This window comes from Arachis hypogaea, chromosome 11 (genome assembly GCF_003086295.3).
Source record: "Arachis hypogaea cultivar Tifrunner chromosome 11, arahy.Tifrunner.gnm2.J5K5, whole genome shotgun sequence".
Lineage (NCBI taxonomy): Eukaryota > Viridiplantae > Streptophyta > Magnoliopsida > Fabales > Fabaceae > Arachis > Arachis hypogaea.
The window spans coordinates 118,052,695-118,067,002 of NC_092046.1; the positions used below are offsets into that span (position 1 = coordinate 118,052,695).

At 39.2% G+C, this 14,308-nt stretch overlaps 2 non-coding genes across 2 annotated transcripts; both read right to left on the minus strand.

Annotated features, from left to right (window-relative positions):
* Positions 1–1,336: 1,336 nt before the first annotated feature.
* LOC112725676 (small nucleolar RNA R71) lies at positions 1,337–1,444 on the minus strand. The gene has a single exon (XR_003164768.1). It is a non-coding gene; the product is annotated as a small nucleolar RNA R71 (small nucleolar RNA).
* Positions 1,445–12,097: 10,653 nt separating this feature from the next.
* On the minus strand, positions 12,098–12,205 carry LOC112725466 (small nucleolar RNA R71). Its single transcript, XR_003164573.1, has one exon. It is a non-coding gene; the product is annotated as a small nucleolar RNA R71 (small nucleolar RNA).
* Between the last annotated feature and the right edge of the window lie 2,103 nt (positions 12,206–14,308).

Here is a 14,308-nt window from a genome sequence, read left to right on the forward strand (position 1 = left end):
CATCATCCATCATAGTCTACTCATTTTTTGTAAACCTAGGCTACTAGTTTAGTATTTAAACAACTTTTAGAGACTTATTTTGTACCCTATGACATTTTAGAGCAAAACTTTGTATTCTCTGACGGCATGAGTCTCTAAACCCCATTGTTGGGGGTGAGGAGCTCTGCTGTGTCTTGATGAATTAATGCAAGTATTTCTGTTTTCCATTCAAACACGCTTGTTCCTATCTAAGATGTTCATTCGCGCTTAACTGTGATGGAGGTGATGATTTGTGACACTCATCACCTTCCTCAAATCATGAACGTGTTCCTGACAACCACCTCCGTTCTATATACGATTGAATGAGTATCTCTTAGATTCCTTAATCAGAATCTCTGTGGTATAAGCTAGAATTGATGGCGGCATTCATGAGAATCCGGAAAGTCTAAACCTTGTCTGTGGTATTCCGAGTAGGATTCAAGGAGTGAATGACTGTGACGAGCTTCAAACTACTGAAGGCCGGGCGTTAGTGACAGACGCAAAAGGATAGTAAATCCTATTCCAACCGGATCAAGAACCAACCGGTGATTAGCCGTGCTGTGACAGAGCGCGTGAGCGTAGTTTTCACTGGAAGGATGGAAGGTAGCCATTGACAACGGTGATCCACCAACACACAGCTTGCCATAGGAGGACGTGCGTGCATGAACAAGAAGACAGAGGAAAGCAGAGATTCAGAAGACAAAGCATCTCCAAAACTCCAACATATTCTCCATTACTGCATAACAAGTAACCTTTAATCCATGCTCTATTGTTTATTTGCAATTCAACTGATAAACATAATTGACTTCCTGACTAAGATTTACAAGATAACCATAGATTGCTTCAAACCAACAATCTCCGTGGGATTCGACCCTTACTCACGTGAGGTATTACTTGGACGACCCAGTGCACTTGCTGGTCAATGGTACGAGTTGTGAAAAGTGTGATTCATAATTCGTGCACCAACTTTACTGCACCTAATTCCAATTTACATGGAAGAAGCATCTCCATCCCTACCATTGGAGCAAACAACTTTGAGCTGAAACCTCAATTAGTTTCTCTGATGCAGCAGAACTGCAAGTTTCATGGACTTCCATCTGAAGATCCTTTTCAATTCTTAACTGAATTCTTGCAGATCTGTGATACTGTTAAGACTAATGGAGTAGATCCTGAAGTCTACAGGCTCATGCTTTTCCCTTTTGCTGTAAGAGACAGAGCTAGAGTGTGGTTGGACTCTCAACCCAAAGATAGCCTGAACTCTTGGGATAAGCTGGTCACGGCTTTCTTAGCCAAGTTCTTTCCTCCTCAAAAGCTGAGCAAGCTTAGAGTGGATGTTCAAACCTTCAGACAGAAAGAAGGTAAATCCCTCTATGAAGCTTGGGAGAGATACAAGCAACTGACCAAAAAGTGTCCTTCTGACATGCTTTCAGAATGGACCATCCTGGATATATTCTATGATGGTCTGTCTGAATTAGCTAAGATGTCATTGGATACTTCTGCAGGTGGATCCATTCACCTAAAGAAAACGCCTGCAGAAGCTCAAGAACTCATTGACATGGTTGCTAATAACCAGTTCATGTACACTTCTGAAAGGAATCCTATGAATAATGGGACGCCTATAAGGAAGGGAGTTCTTGAAATTGATACTCTGAATGCCATATTGGCTCAGAACAAAATATTGACTCAACAAGTCAATATAATTTCTCAGAGTCTGAATGGAATGCAAGCTGCATCCAACAGTACTCAAGAGGTGCCTTCTGAAGAAGAGGCCTATGATCCTGAAAACCCTGCAATAGCAGAGGTGAATTACATGGGTGAACCATATGGAAACACCTATAATCCCTCATGGAGAAATCACCCAAATCTCTCATGGAAGGATCAAAAGCCTCAACAAGGCTTCAATAATGGTGGAAGAAATAGGTTTAACAATAGTAAATCTTTTCCATCATCCACTCAGCAACAGACAGAGAACTCTGAACAAAATACCTCTAATTTAGCAAACTTAGTCTCTGATCTATCTAAGGCCACTGTGAGTTTCATGAATGAAACAAGGTCCTCCATTAGAAATTTGGAAGCACAAGTGGGCCAGCTGAGTAAAAGGATCACTGAAATCCCTCCTAGTACTCTCCCAAGCAATACAGAAGAAAATCCAAAAGGAGAGTGCAAGGCCGTTGAATTGATCACCATGGCCGAACCTGTAAAGGAGGGAGAGGACGTGAATCCCAGTGAGGAAGACCTCCTGGGACGTCTAGTGATCAATAAGGAGTTTCTCTTTGAGGAACCAAAGGAATCTGAGGCTCAACTAGAGACCATAGAGATTCCATTAAACCTCCTTATGCCATTCATGAGCTCTGATGAGTATTCCTCTTCTGAAGAGAATGAGGATGTTACTAAGGAGCAAGTTACCAAGTACCTTGGTGCAATCATGAAGCTGAATGCCAAATTATTTAGTATTGAGACTTGGGAAGATGAACCTCCCTTGTTCACCAATGAACTGAGTGATCTGGATCAACTGACATTGCCTCAGAAGAAACAGGATCCTGGAAAGTTCTTAATACCTTGTACCATAGGCACCATGACCTTTGAAAAGGCTCTCTGTGACCTTGGTTCAGGGATAAACCTCATGCCCCTCTCTGTAATAGAGAAACTGGGAATCTTTGGGGTGCAAGCTGCTTAAATCTCATTAGAGATGGCAGACAATTCAAGAAAACAGGCTTATGATCAAGTAGAGGACGTGTTAGTAAAGGTTGAAGGCCTTTACATCCCTGCTGATTTCATAGTCCTAGATACTGGGAAGGATGAGGATGAATCCATCATCCTTAGAAGACCCTTCCTAGCCACAGCAAGAGCTGTGATTGATGTTGACAGAGGTGAATTAGTCCTTCAATTGAATGAGGACTCCCTTGAGTTTAAAACTCAAGGACATCCTTCTGTAAACATGGGAAAGAGGCACAGTAAGCTTCTCTCAAAACAGAGTCAACTAGAGCCCCCACAGTCAAACTCTAAGTTTGGTGTTGGGAGGCCATAACCAAATTCTAAGTTTGGTGTTGAACTCCCATATCCAAACTTTAAGTTTGGTGTTGGGGAGTCTCAACAATGCTCTGAACATCTGTGAGGCTCCATGAGAGCCCACTGTCAAGCTATTGACATTAAAGAAGCGCTTGTTGGGAGGCAATCTAATTTTTATTTATCTAATTATATTTTTTATTAGTTATATGTCTTCATAGGTTCATGATCATGTGGAGTCAAAAAAACAACTGAAAAAAATTGAAGAAAAATCAAAAACAGCATAAAAAAAACAGCACACCCTGGAGGAGGAGTTCACTGGCGTTCAAACGCCAGTAAGGAGCATCTGTTTGGCGTTCAACGCCAGAACAAAGCATGGAGCTGGCGCTGAACGCCAGAAATAAGCATGAAGCTGGCGTTCAACACCAGAAATATGCTGCATCTGGGCGTTGAACGCCCAGAACAAGCATCAGTTCGGCGTTTAAACGCCAGAATTGCATGCAAAGGCATTTTACATGCCTAATTGGTGCAGGGATGTAAATCCTTGACACCTCAAGATCTGTGGACCTCACAGGATCATCTCAGGATCTGTGGACCCCACAGAATCCCCACCTTCCCTCCTCATAATCCTAGATTCTTCCACATCTTCTTCTTCATCTATTCTTTCTTCTCTTGCTCGAGGGCGAGCAAAATTCTAAGTTTGGTGTGGTAAAAGCATAAGCTTTTTATTTTTCCATAACCATTGATGGTACCTAAGGCCAGAGAAACCTCAAAAAAAAAGAGAGAAAAAGAAGAAAAAAGGGAAGACAAAAGCTTCCATAGCTCAGTGGTAGAACATTTAACTGCAAATCAAGAGATCCCTGAGATACCTCAGGGGTACATTTTCCTCCACATAATTATTGGGAGCAACTGAGGATAGAAATACCAAGAATCACTAAGGAGGAGCAACAAAGACAAGGAAGAGACATAGAGGAGCTCAAAAGCACCATTGGTTCTTCAAGAAGAGAAAGACGCCATCCTCACTAAGGTGGACTCATTCCTTAATCTCCTTGTCTATTTATTTCTGTTTTTCGATTTTTGAGCTTTATGTTTATTTATATTTGTGTCTTACTACATGATCATTAGTGTCTAAGTGTCTATGCCTTAAAGTAAGTGAATATGAATCCATCACCTCTCTTAAATGAAAAATGGTTTAATTCAAAAGAACAAGAAGTACATGAGTTTCGAATTTATCCTTGAAATTAGTTTAATTATATTGATGTGGTGACAATACTTTTTGTTTTCTGAATGAATGCTTGAACAATGCATATGTCTTTTGAAGTTGTTGTTTAAGAATGTTAAATATGTTGGCTCTTGAAAGAATGATGACAAGGAGACATGTTATTTGATAATCTGAAAAATCATAAAAATGATTCTTGAAGCAAGAAAAAGCAGCAAAGAACAAAGCTTGCAGAAAAAAAAAAGCAAAAAAAAAAAGAAAGAAAAAGCAAGCAGAAAAAGCCAAAACCTCTTAAAACCAAAAGGCAAGAGCAAAAAGCCAATAGCCCTTAAAACCAAAAGGCAAGGGTAATAAAAAAGATCCCAAGGCTTTGAGCATCAGTGGATAGGAGGGCCTAAAGGAATAAAATCCTGGCCTAAGCGGCTAAACCAAGCCGTCCCTAACCATGTGCTTGTGGCGTGTAGGTGTCAAGTGAAAACTTGAGACTGAGTGGTTAAAGTCAAGGTCCAAAGCAAAAGAAGAGTGTGCTTAAGAACCCTGGACACCTCTAATTGGGGACTTTAGCAAAGCTGAGTCACAATCTGAAAAGGTTCACCCAATTATGTGTCTGTGGCATTTATGTATCATGTGGTAATACTGGAAAACAAAGTGCTTAGGGCCACGGCCATGACTCATAAAGTAGCTGTGTTCAAGAATCAATATACTGAACTAGGAGAATCAATAACACTATCCGAACTCTGAGTTCCTAATAGATGCCAATCATTCTGAACCTCAATGGATAAAGTGAGATGCCAAAACTATTCAAGAGGCAAAAAGCTACAAGTCCCGCTCATCTGATTGGAGCTATGTTTCATTGATAGTTTGGAATTTATAGTATATTCTCTTCTTTTTATCCTATTTGATTTTCAGTTGCTTGGGGACAAGCAACAATTTAAGTTTGGTGTTGTGATGAGCGGATAATTTATACGCTTTTTGGCATTGTTTTTAGTATGTTTTTAGTAGAATCTAGTTGCTTTTAGGGATGTTTTTATTAGTTTTATGTTAAATTCACATTTCTGGACTTTACTATGAGTTTGTGTGTTTTTCTATGATTTCAGGTATTTTCTGGCTGAAATTAAGGGACTTGAGCAAAAATCAGATTCAGAGGTTGAAGAACGACTGCTGATGTTGTTGGATTCTGACCTCCCTGCACTCAAAGTGGATTTTCTGGAGCTACAGAAATCAAAATGGCGCGATTCCAATTGCGTTGGAAAGTAGACATCCAGGGCTTTCCAGCAATATATAATAGTCCATACTTTGGCCGAGTTTAGATGACGAAAAATGGCGTTGAACGCTAGTTCTACGCTGCAGTCTGGAGTTAAACGCCAGAAACACGTCACAAGCCAGAGTTGAACGCCAGAAATACGTTACAAACTGGCGTTCAACTCCAAAAGAAGCCTCTGCACATGGAAAGCTAAAGCTCAGCCCAAGCACACACCAAGTGGGCCCCGGAAGTGGATTTATGCATCAATTACTTACTTCTGTAAATCCTAGTAACTAGTTTAGTATAAATAGGACTTTTTACTATTGTATTAGACATCTTATGATTTTTAGTTCATCTTAGGATCATAGTGATCATGTTTTGGGGGCTGGCCATTCGGCCATGCCTGGACCTTTCACTTATGTATTTTCAACGGTAGAGTTTCTACACTCCATAGATTAAGGTGTGGAGCTCTGCTGTTCCTCATGAATTAATGCAAAGTACTACTGTTTTTCTATTCAATTCAACTTATTCTGCTTCTAAGATATTCATTCACACTTCAACATGAATGTGATGAACGTGACAATCATCATCATTCCCCCACGAACGCGTGCCTGACAACCACCTCCGTTCCACCTTAGATTGGATGATTATCTCTTGGATCTCTTAATCAGAATCTTCGTGGTATAAGCTAGATTGATGGCGGCATTCATGAGAATCCGGAAAGTCTAAACCTTGTCTGTGGTATTCCGAGTAGGATTCTGGGATTGAATGACTGTGACGGACTTCAAACTCGCGAGTGCTGGGCGTAGTGACAGACGCAAAAGGAGGGTGAATCCTATTCCAGTATGATCGAGAACCTCAGATGATTAGCCATACTGTGACAGAGCATTTGGACTATTTTCACAAGAGGATAGGATACAGCCATTGACCACGGTGATGCCTCCAGACGATTAGCCATGCAGTGACAGCGCATCGGACCATTTTCCAGAGAGGATGAAAAGTAGCCATTGACAATGGTGATGTCCTTACATAAAGCCAGCCATGGAAAGGAGTAAGACTGATTGGATGAAGATAGTAGGAAGGCAGAAGTTCAGAGGAATGAACGCATCTCCATACACGTATCTGAAATTCTCACCAATGATATACATAAGTATTTCTATCTTTATTTTCTGTTTATTTATTATTAATTTTCGAAAACTCCATAATAAATTATTATCCGCCTGACTGAGATTTACAAGATGACCATAGCTTGCTTCATACCAACAATCTCCGTGGGATCGACCCTTACTCACGTAAGGTTTTATTACTTGGACGACCCAGTGCACTTGCTGGTTAGTTGTATCGAAGTTGTGAATGAAAAACGATTTATTAAGACGTGCGTACAGAGTTTTTGGCGCCGTTGCCTGAGATCACAATTTCATGCACCATCTGCAAAGCGGGCAAATTCTTTATCCTGTTCCGTTTGGCGGAGTTTCTGAGGATAAGGCATCTTGGCTTTATATTCTTCAACCTTAGTTGCTGCAAGTTTACTTCCTACAGAAGTGGTTGGAGAAGCCTGCCTAAGGGGGTTGTTATCAGCACTTGCAGGTGTCTGATCCCCCATTGGCGTTTGAACGCCAGAATTGGGTGCTATATGAGCGTTTACGCCAGATTGCCACCCTTTTCTGGCGTTTGGACGCCAGACTTGGCTATCCACTGGGCGTTCAACGCCAATTTCTTACACTTTTCTGGCGTTTGAACACCAGAATCCTTCCTCTCTGGGCTCTTATTGTCCTCAGAGGGATTTTGGGCAGTGATTTGGTCATCCTTTGTCAGCTGTTCCTTTCTTGGCTTTTTGCTGCCTTGAGTTGAAACATTCAATGTCTTCCCACTCCTTAAAAGAACATCTTGGCACTCTTCTATTATCTGTTTAGATAACTGCTGTCTTGTCTGATTCAATTATTTTTCCATATTCTGGTTAGCATCTTTGGTTTCTTGCAGCATCTCTTTAAATTCTGCTAACTGTTTGTTATAGAAAATAGTTGCTGATTGAGTTCAGCAATTTGTTCTGGAGGACTAAGTTCAGTGGATACTGCCTCAGCCTCTTCTTTCATGGAGGTCTCACTACTTGAGTACAGGTGCTGATTTCTGGCAACTGTATCAATGGGCTCTTGAGCCTCTTCAATTGTCTTTCTCATATGTATAGATTCACCAGCTGAGTGGTCTAGAGACATCTGGGCCTTTTCTATAAGCCCATAGTAAAAGATGTCTAACTGCACCCGTTCTGAAAACATTTCAGAGGGGCATTTTCTTAGCATCTCTATGTACCTCTCCCAGGCATTATAAAGAGATTCATTATCCCCTTGTTTAAAGCCTTGAATATCCAGCCTTAGCTGTGTCATCCTTTTTGGAGGGAAATAGTGATTTAGGAATTTGTCTGATAACTGTTTCCATGTTCTTATGCTTGCTGTGGGTTGGTTATTTAACCACCTCTTAGCTTGATCTTTTACAGCAAATGGAAACAATAATAATCTGTAGACATCCTGATCTACTTCTTTATCACGTACTGTGTCAGCAATTTGTAAGAGCTATGCCAGAAACTCAGTAGGTTCTTCCTGTGGAAGACTGGAATACTGGCAATTTTGCTGCACCATGATAATGAGCTGAGGGTTTAGCTCAAAACTGCTGGCTCTTATGGGGGTATACAGATACTACTCCCATATGCAGCAGTAGTGGGGTTAGCATATGATCCCAGAGTCCTTCTAGACTGTTCATTTCCACTTAAGTCCATAATGGAGAAAGGGAGATGATGTGGATTGCAATTAAAATATATTTTTTTGTTTTTATTTTATTCAATTAAAGATAAACTGAATTAAAAGAAAGAAATAAAATAATTGGAAAATAAAATATAAGTTTCGAAAACTAAAAGAAAAAATAAAATAAATAAATAACATAAATGAATAAAAAATTTGAATACTAAAATGGCTAATTAATTAAAAATATTTGAAAAATTTTGGATATGATTTTCGAAAATTGAAGAGAGAGAAAGTGGTTAAGGAGTTTTGAAAAAGATATGTCTTAAAATTAAAGATATTTGTAAAAAAAAAAACTAAATAGATAAAAGAAAAGATTTGAAAAAGATATGATTTTAAAATTTTAAAGATTGAAACTTTCTTAACAACAAAACACCAAACTTAAAATTTTTCAATCAAAATAGTGAAATAGGACAAGAATTTCAAAAATTATGTCTAAAAGGAAAAATATTTTGAAAAAATTTATAAAAGATTTTCAAATTTTGAAAATTGAAAATTGAAATTTGAAATAAAATAAGATAAGATTTTGAAAAAGATATGATTTTTTCGTTTTGAAAAAGATTTGAATTTTGAAATTTTAAAACTAAGATAAGATAAAATAAAAAATTTAAAATAAGAATCTGAATTTTTAAAAGTAAAAATCGAAAATTCAATTAAAATAAAGGGAAAAGATATTTTGAATTTATTGAGGAAAGAGAAAAACAATAAAAAGATACCAAACTTAGAATTTTTTAGATCAAAACAAAGAAAACAAACAAGAAAACTTTGAATGTCAAGATGAAAACCAAGAACAAATTTTGAAAATTTTTAAGGAAATAAGGACACAAAGGACACCAAACTTAAAAATTTTTATATTTTGGACACTAATAATTCGAAAATGCACAAGAAAAACAAGGAAAGACACAAAACAAGAAAGACTAAAGATCAAACCAGGAAAATAAACAAGAACAACTTGAAGATCAATAAAGAACTAAGAACATGTAATTCAAAAAATTGAAAGAAAAATAAAAACATGCAATTGACACCAAACTTAAAATATGAAACTAAACTCAATTATTAGTTTATTGGTTTTTATTTATTTATTAAAAATTTTTGAAAACATTCTAGAAAAAGGAAATAAGGATTTTAAAAATTTTAACAAAAACAATAATGAAACACTCAAATTTAGTAACTCTAAACAAAAAAAATCAAAGTTTTCCTAATCTAAGCAACAAAATAAACCGTCAGTTGTCCAAACTCAAAAAATCCCCGGTAACGGCGCCAAAAACTTGGTGCACGAAGTCACAATCACACTTTTGCAATTCCGCACAACTAACCAGCAAGTGCACTGGGTCGTCCAAGTAATACCTTACGTGAGTAAGGGTCGATCCCACAGAGATTGTCGGCTTGAAGCAAGCTATGGTTATCTTGTAATTCTTAGTCAGGATATCAGTAATGATTCTTAGTTTTAATTGCAAAAAGTAAAAAAACATGAAATAAATAGTTGTTATGCAGTAATGGAGAACAGGTTGAGGTTTTGGAGGTGCTCTGTCTTCTAAATCTCTGCTTTCCTACTGTCTTCTTCTTCACGCACGCAAGGCTCCTTCCATGGCAAGCTGTATGTTGGTGGATCACCGTTGTCAATGGCTACCATCCGTCCTCTCAGTGAAAATGGTCCAAATGCGCTTGATAAACCACTATTTTATGGTTTATAATGTGTTTAATTGTGTGGTTTTATCATGATTTTTACCCACTTATTCATATGATTAGCATGCATTTATATTTCCTTCCTAAAATTATTACATGATTAAAAACTTGCTTCTTAGAGACTTTTAATTACGCATTTTAATTCTCCTTTATTCCATTCGATGCCGTGATCTGTGTGTTAAGTGTTTCAGGCTTTACAGGGCATGAATGAATTGGAGATTGGAAAGGAAGCTTGCAAAAAATGGAAGAAACACAAGAAATTGATGAGATGACCAGCGAGAAGTGACGCGGCCACATGGCTCACGCGACCGCGCAAAAGAGAGGAAATCGCAGTGACGCGGCCGCATGGCTCATGCGACTGCGCGGATTAGAATAGCACAAGTGACGCGGAGGCGTGGACGACGCGCCCGCGTGGCAAAGCAAAACGCCGAATGACGCGTCCGCATGAATGACACGATCGCGTGACATGCGCGATCTGCAGAATTCGCTGGGGGTGATTTTGGGCCCTGTTTTGACCCAGTTTTCGGCCCAGAAAAGCAAACTAGAGCCAGAGAACATGCAGAAACGAAAAACAACATTCACTCTACACAATTTTTAGTTTTTAGATCTAGTTTTACTCCTCCTCTAGGTTTTCTCTCTACACATTCATAGTTCTTAGGATTTTTATTTCTATTGCTCTTTGCATTGGGATATTGAGAAGAGTTATTACCTCATCAAGACTTCGTCATTCTAGTTCGTTTTCTTTACTTGGCTTTACTCTTCCATGTCCTTTAATTTACTCAATTTCACAATTGGATTATTTTAGAATTTATTAATACAAGAGTTATTTTTATTTTTAATTGATTCCTTTGAGTTTTATTTATCATGTCTTTCTTTAATTCCCTTTCCTATGTTATGAGTTCTACATTCACAATGAGCGAGTAGTTCCCTAACTTGATGGGGAGTTGATTGAAAGGAACTCTTGAGTTGGAATGCTCAAAAGAGAAATTGTAATTGGGTTTATTGTTGGATTGCTCTCTGGTCACTAACGCCAGTCCTTCCAAGTAAGCGGATTGGGACTTGTGAATAGAAATAGCATTCCAACTTGTTTGACTTTCCCTTACCTAGTAAGGGATAACTAAACAGAACAACCTTCAATTATCAATTAATCTTGAGAGTACTGCAACAAGAATAGGGCTTCCAACTAATCTACTCCCAGTCAAGCCTTTTATTTAAATTACTTAATTTCTTTAATTTAATTTCCTGCTTATTCAACTCAAACTCTTTTTGAAAACATCTGATTAATAAAATAGCACACATTTCTGCAACTCGTTGGGAGACGACCTGGGATTCATACTCCCAGTATTTTAATTTTAATTTTTGTGACAACCCTTCTAAATTGATAAGCGGATTCCTAGTTAGTTAAGAACTATACTTGCAACGCATATCTTATAACAATTCTTAACTTGCCAATTTCTGCCACGTCAATTTTTGGCGCCGTTGCCAGGGAGTTGCAATAGAATGCTAAAGTTATTGATTGGATTTTATTTATTTGCATTTTATTTTATTTTGCTACTATGAGCTGCTTGTTTCTTTCGTTAGATGACGCGTTCACTTCCTGATCCAAGCATGCCAGTATTCGATCCTGAGATTGAAAGAACTATTTCAAGAATAAGGCAAGCTCAGCGTCGGTTAGTCCTCTCTGAGGGCGGATCTGAAACGTCATTTGAGGAAGAAACCGGCCCCCGTTCTACTGATTCGGTTGATTTACGTATAGGTAACATGGCAGCACCTAGGAGAGTTACTATCCAGGAGGCTGGAGCCCCTAATTTTACAATGCAACCGTTTTAAGCGCATCACCCAGCGGTGGCTACAGACTTTGAAATAAAGACTGCGCTGCTCAATCTGATGCCCAAGTTTCATGGCTTACCTGCTCAAGAGCCTATCAAGCACCTGAGAGATTTTCAAGCAGCCTGTTCTACTGTCAGGCGTGATGGTGCGGATGAAACTTTTATTTTGCTAAAAGCCTTCCCGTTCTCTCTTGAGGGAAAGGCGAGAGAGTGGTACTACACTCAACCCGCAGCAACTGTATCCAATTGGGATACACTGAGAAGAGAATTCTTGGAAAAATTCTTTCCAGCTGAAGTTACTGATAAACTGAGGAAAGATATTTCCATGATTGTTCAAGATGAATCCGAGACTCTCTATGAATACTGGGAGCGTTTCAATAATCTTCTGGAAGCTTGCCCCCACCATATGATTGACAGGATAGTGTTACTCGGTTACGTCACACAGGACATGAGTCCCCAAGATAAGACCACATTGGAAAGTGCTAGCAATGGGTCTATGAAAAAGTACAAGACCACTGATGAGGCATGGCAATTGATCAGTGACTTAGCTGAATCTACTCAGAATCACAGGCAGAAACAAGGCCGTTCAAAAGCCGTTGCAGAAGTATCCTCTAGCAGAGAGACTGCTGCTCTAACTCAGAGTATCTGTGAAATGACCAACTTGCTGAAGCAGATGCAATTAAATCAACAACAAGTTTAGCAAGCTCAACCTTATCCACCACAGCAAAACCAACAGTTAGTCCCACAGAGAGTTTGCGGAATCTGTGCTGATTATAGCCACTATACTGATGAATGTCCGCAGCTCCAGCAGGAAGACAACACCGTGGCAGCCACTCATAACTTCTATGACCGCCCCAACTAAGGGTACAATCAAAGTGGCAATTACAACCATGGATGGCAGGACAATTCTAACTAGAATTGGAGGGACAACAACAACAGAGGAGGCAGAGACAATCAGGAAAATCAGAGGTGGAATAATAACAACAACAGGCAACAGAACCAATACCAGTCTTACAGAGCACCTCACTTGAGGTAATCCCAAGGACCACAGAATACCCAACAGCAGACCTCTCAAATTACCTATCCTTCTTCATCTACTAATGATGACTTATTACAATCTATTGATCGGAGACAACAGACCATGGAAAATAACATTAATGCCACTCTAAATGGTCTGAACGCTACTTTGCAAGCTCTTGTCTCACAGATTGGATCAATGAATAACTCCAATAACCAGCCTTTGAGCTCCAGTGGAATTCCCTCTCAACCATTACCCAATCCCAAGGGTGGCATTAATGCCATCACCCTAAGGTCCGGAACCACACTGCAGGAGAGGAACCAGGAGGAGCCAAGCCCACCAGAACACACCTCAGCTGAAGAGGTAGTGGAAATAGAAGATGTTGAAGAGGAAGAAGACATACAGGACATAGCTGAAAAAGAAGAAGTTTAACCACAGGAGGAAGCATCAAAAGGCGCAGACACTGCAGAAGACACCACTCCTATTCCATTTCCACAACTTGCAAGGAAGCCCGGGAAGCAGCTGGAACCTGATCCAAAAATGGTAGAGATATTCAAAAAGGTTGAGATAACTGTTTCTCTATTTGATGTTATTCAACAGGTACCTAAATATGCAAAGTTTCTAAAAGATTTATGTATACATAAAGATAAAATTAATGAATTAGAAACTATTCCTTTAGGTAGTTCCATATCTGCTTTAATGGGAGGTTTACCTGAAAAGTGTAGTGACCCAGGTCCTTGTATGGTTAATTGTACTATTGGTGGTGTGATAATTTCTGACTGCATGTGTGATTTAGGATCATGTGTGAGTATAATGCCTTTGTCTATATATGATATTTTGAGGCTCCCTCCCTAAAAAAGGCCGACATCTCGTTTTGTGTTAGCAGATAAAAGCATTATTACAGTGGTTGGAGTTGCTAAAGATGTATTAGTGGGCATTAAGGGACTCACATTCCCCACTGATTTTTATATCCTGGAGATGCTCCAAAATGACTCAGAGAAGCTATCATCAATCCTACTTGGAAGACCATTCCTGAAGACATCAAAGTTCAAATTGGATGCTTTTTCAGGAACATACTCTTTTGAAATAAATGGCCGATTAGTAAGTTTCAATCTGAATGGAGTTATAAAGCACCCTCCAGAAGATCATTCTATCTTCCAGTGTGACATCATAGATGAAACCGTAGCCGAAGTTCACAAGGAGGAGTTAGAAGAGAAGCACACAGGACAAGGTCCGAGTGTGGGGACACTCTTGAACGACAATGATGGCACTTCGCCATTTTCACCAGCTTCAGACAATCCAGAGCCTGACCATAAGCAGAAGTTAGAGTTGAAACCCCTTCCTCCATACCTCAAATATGCTTACCTTGAGGACAAGCAAAAGTGTCCAGTTATCATTGCAAGGGAACTCACTTCTCAACAAGAAGAGCAGTTACTCAGTGTGCTGAGGAGGTACAAGAAGGCAATTGGGTGGAGTTTGGCGGATATAGTAGGCATC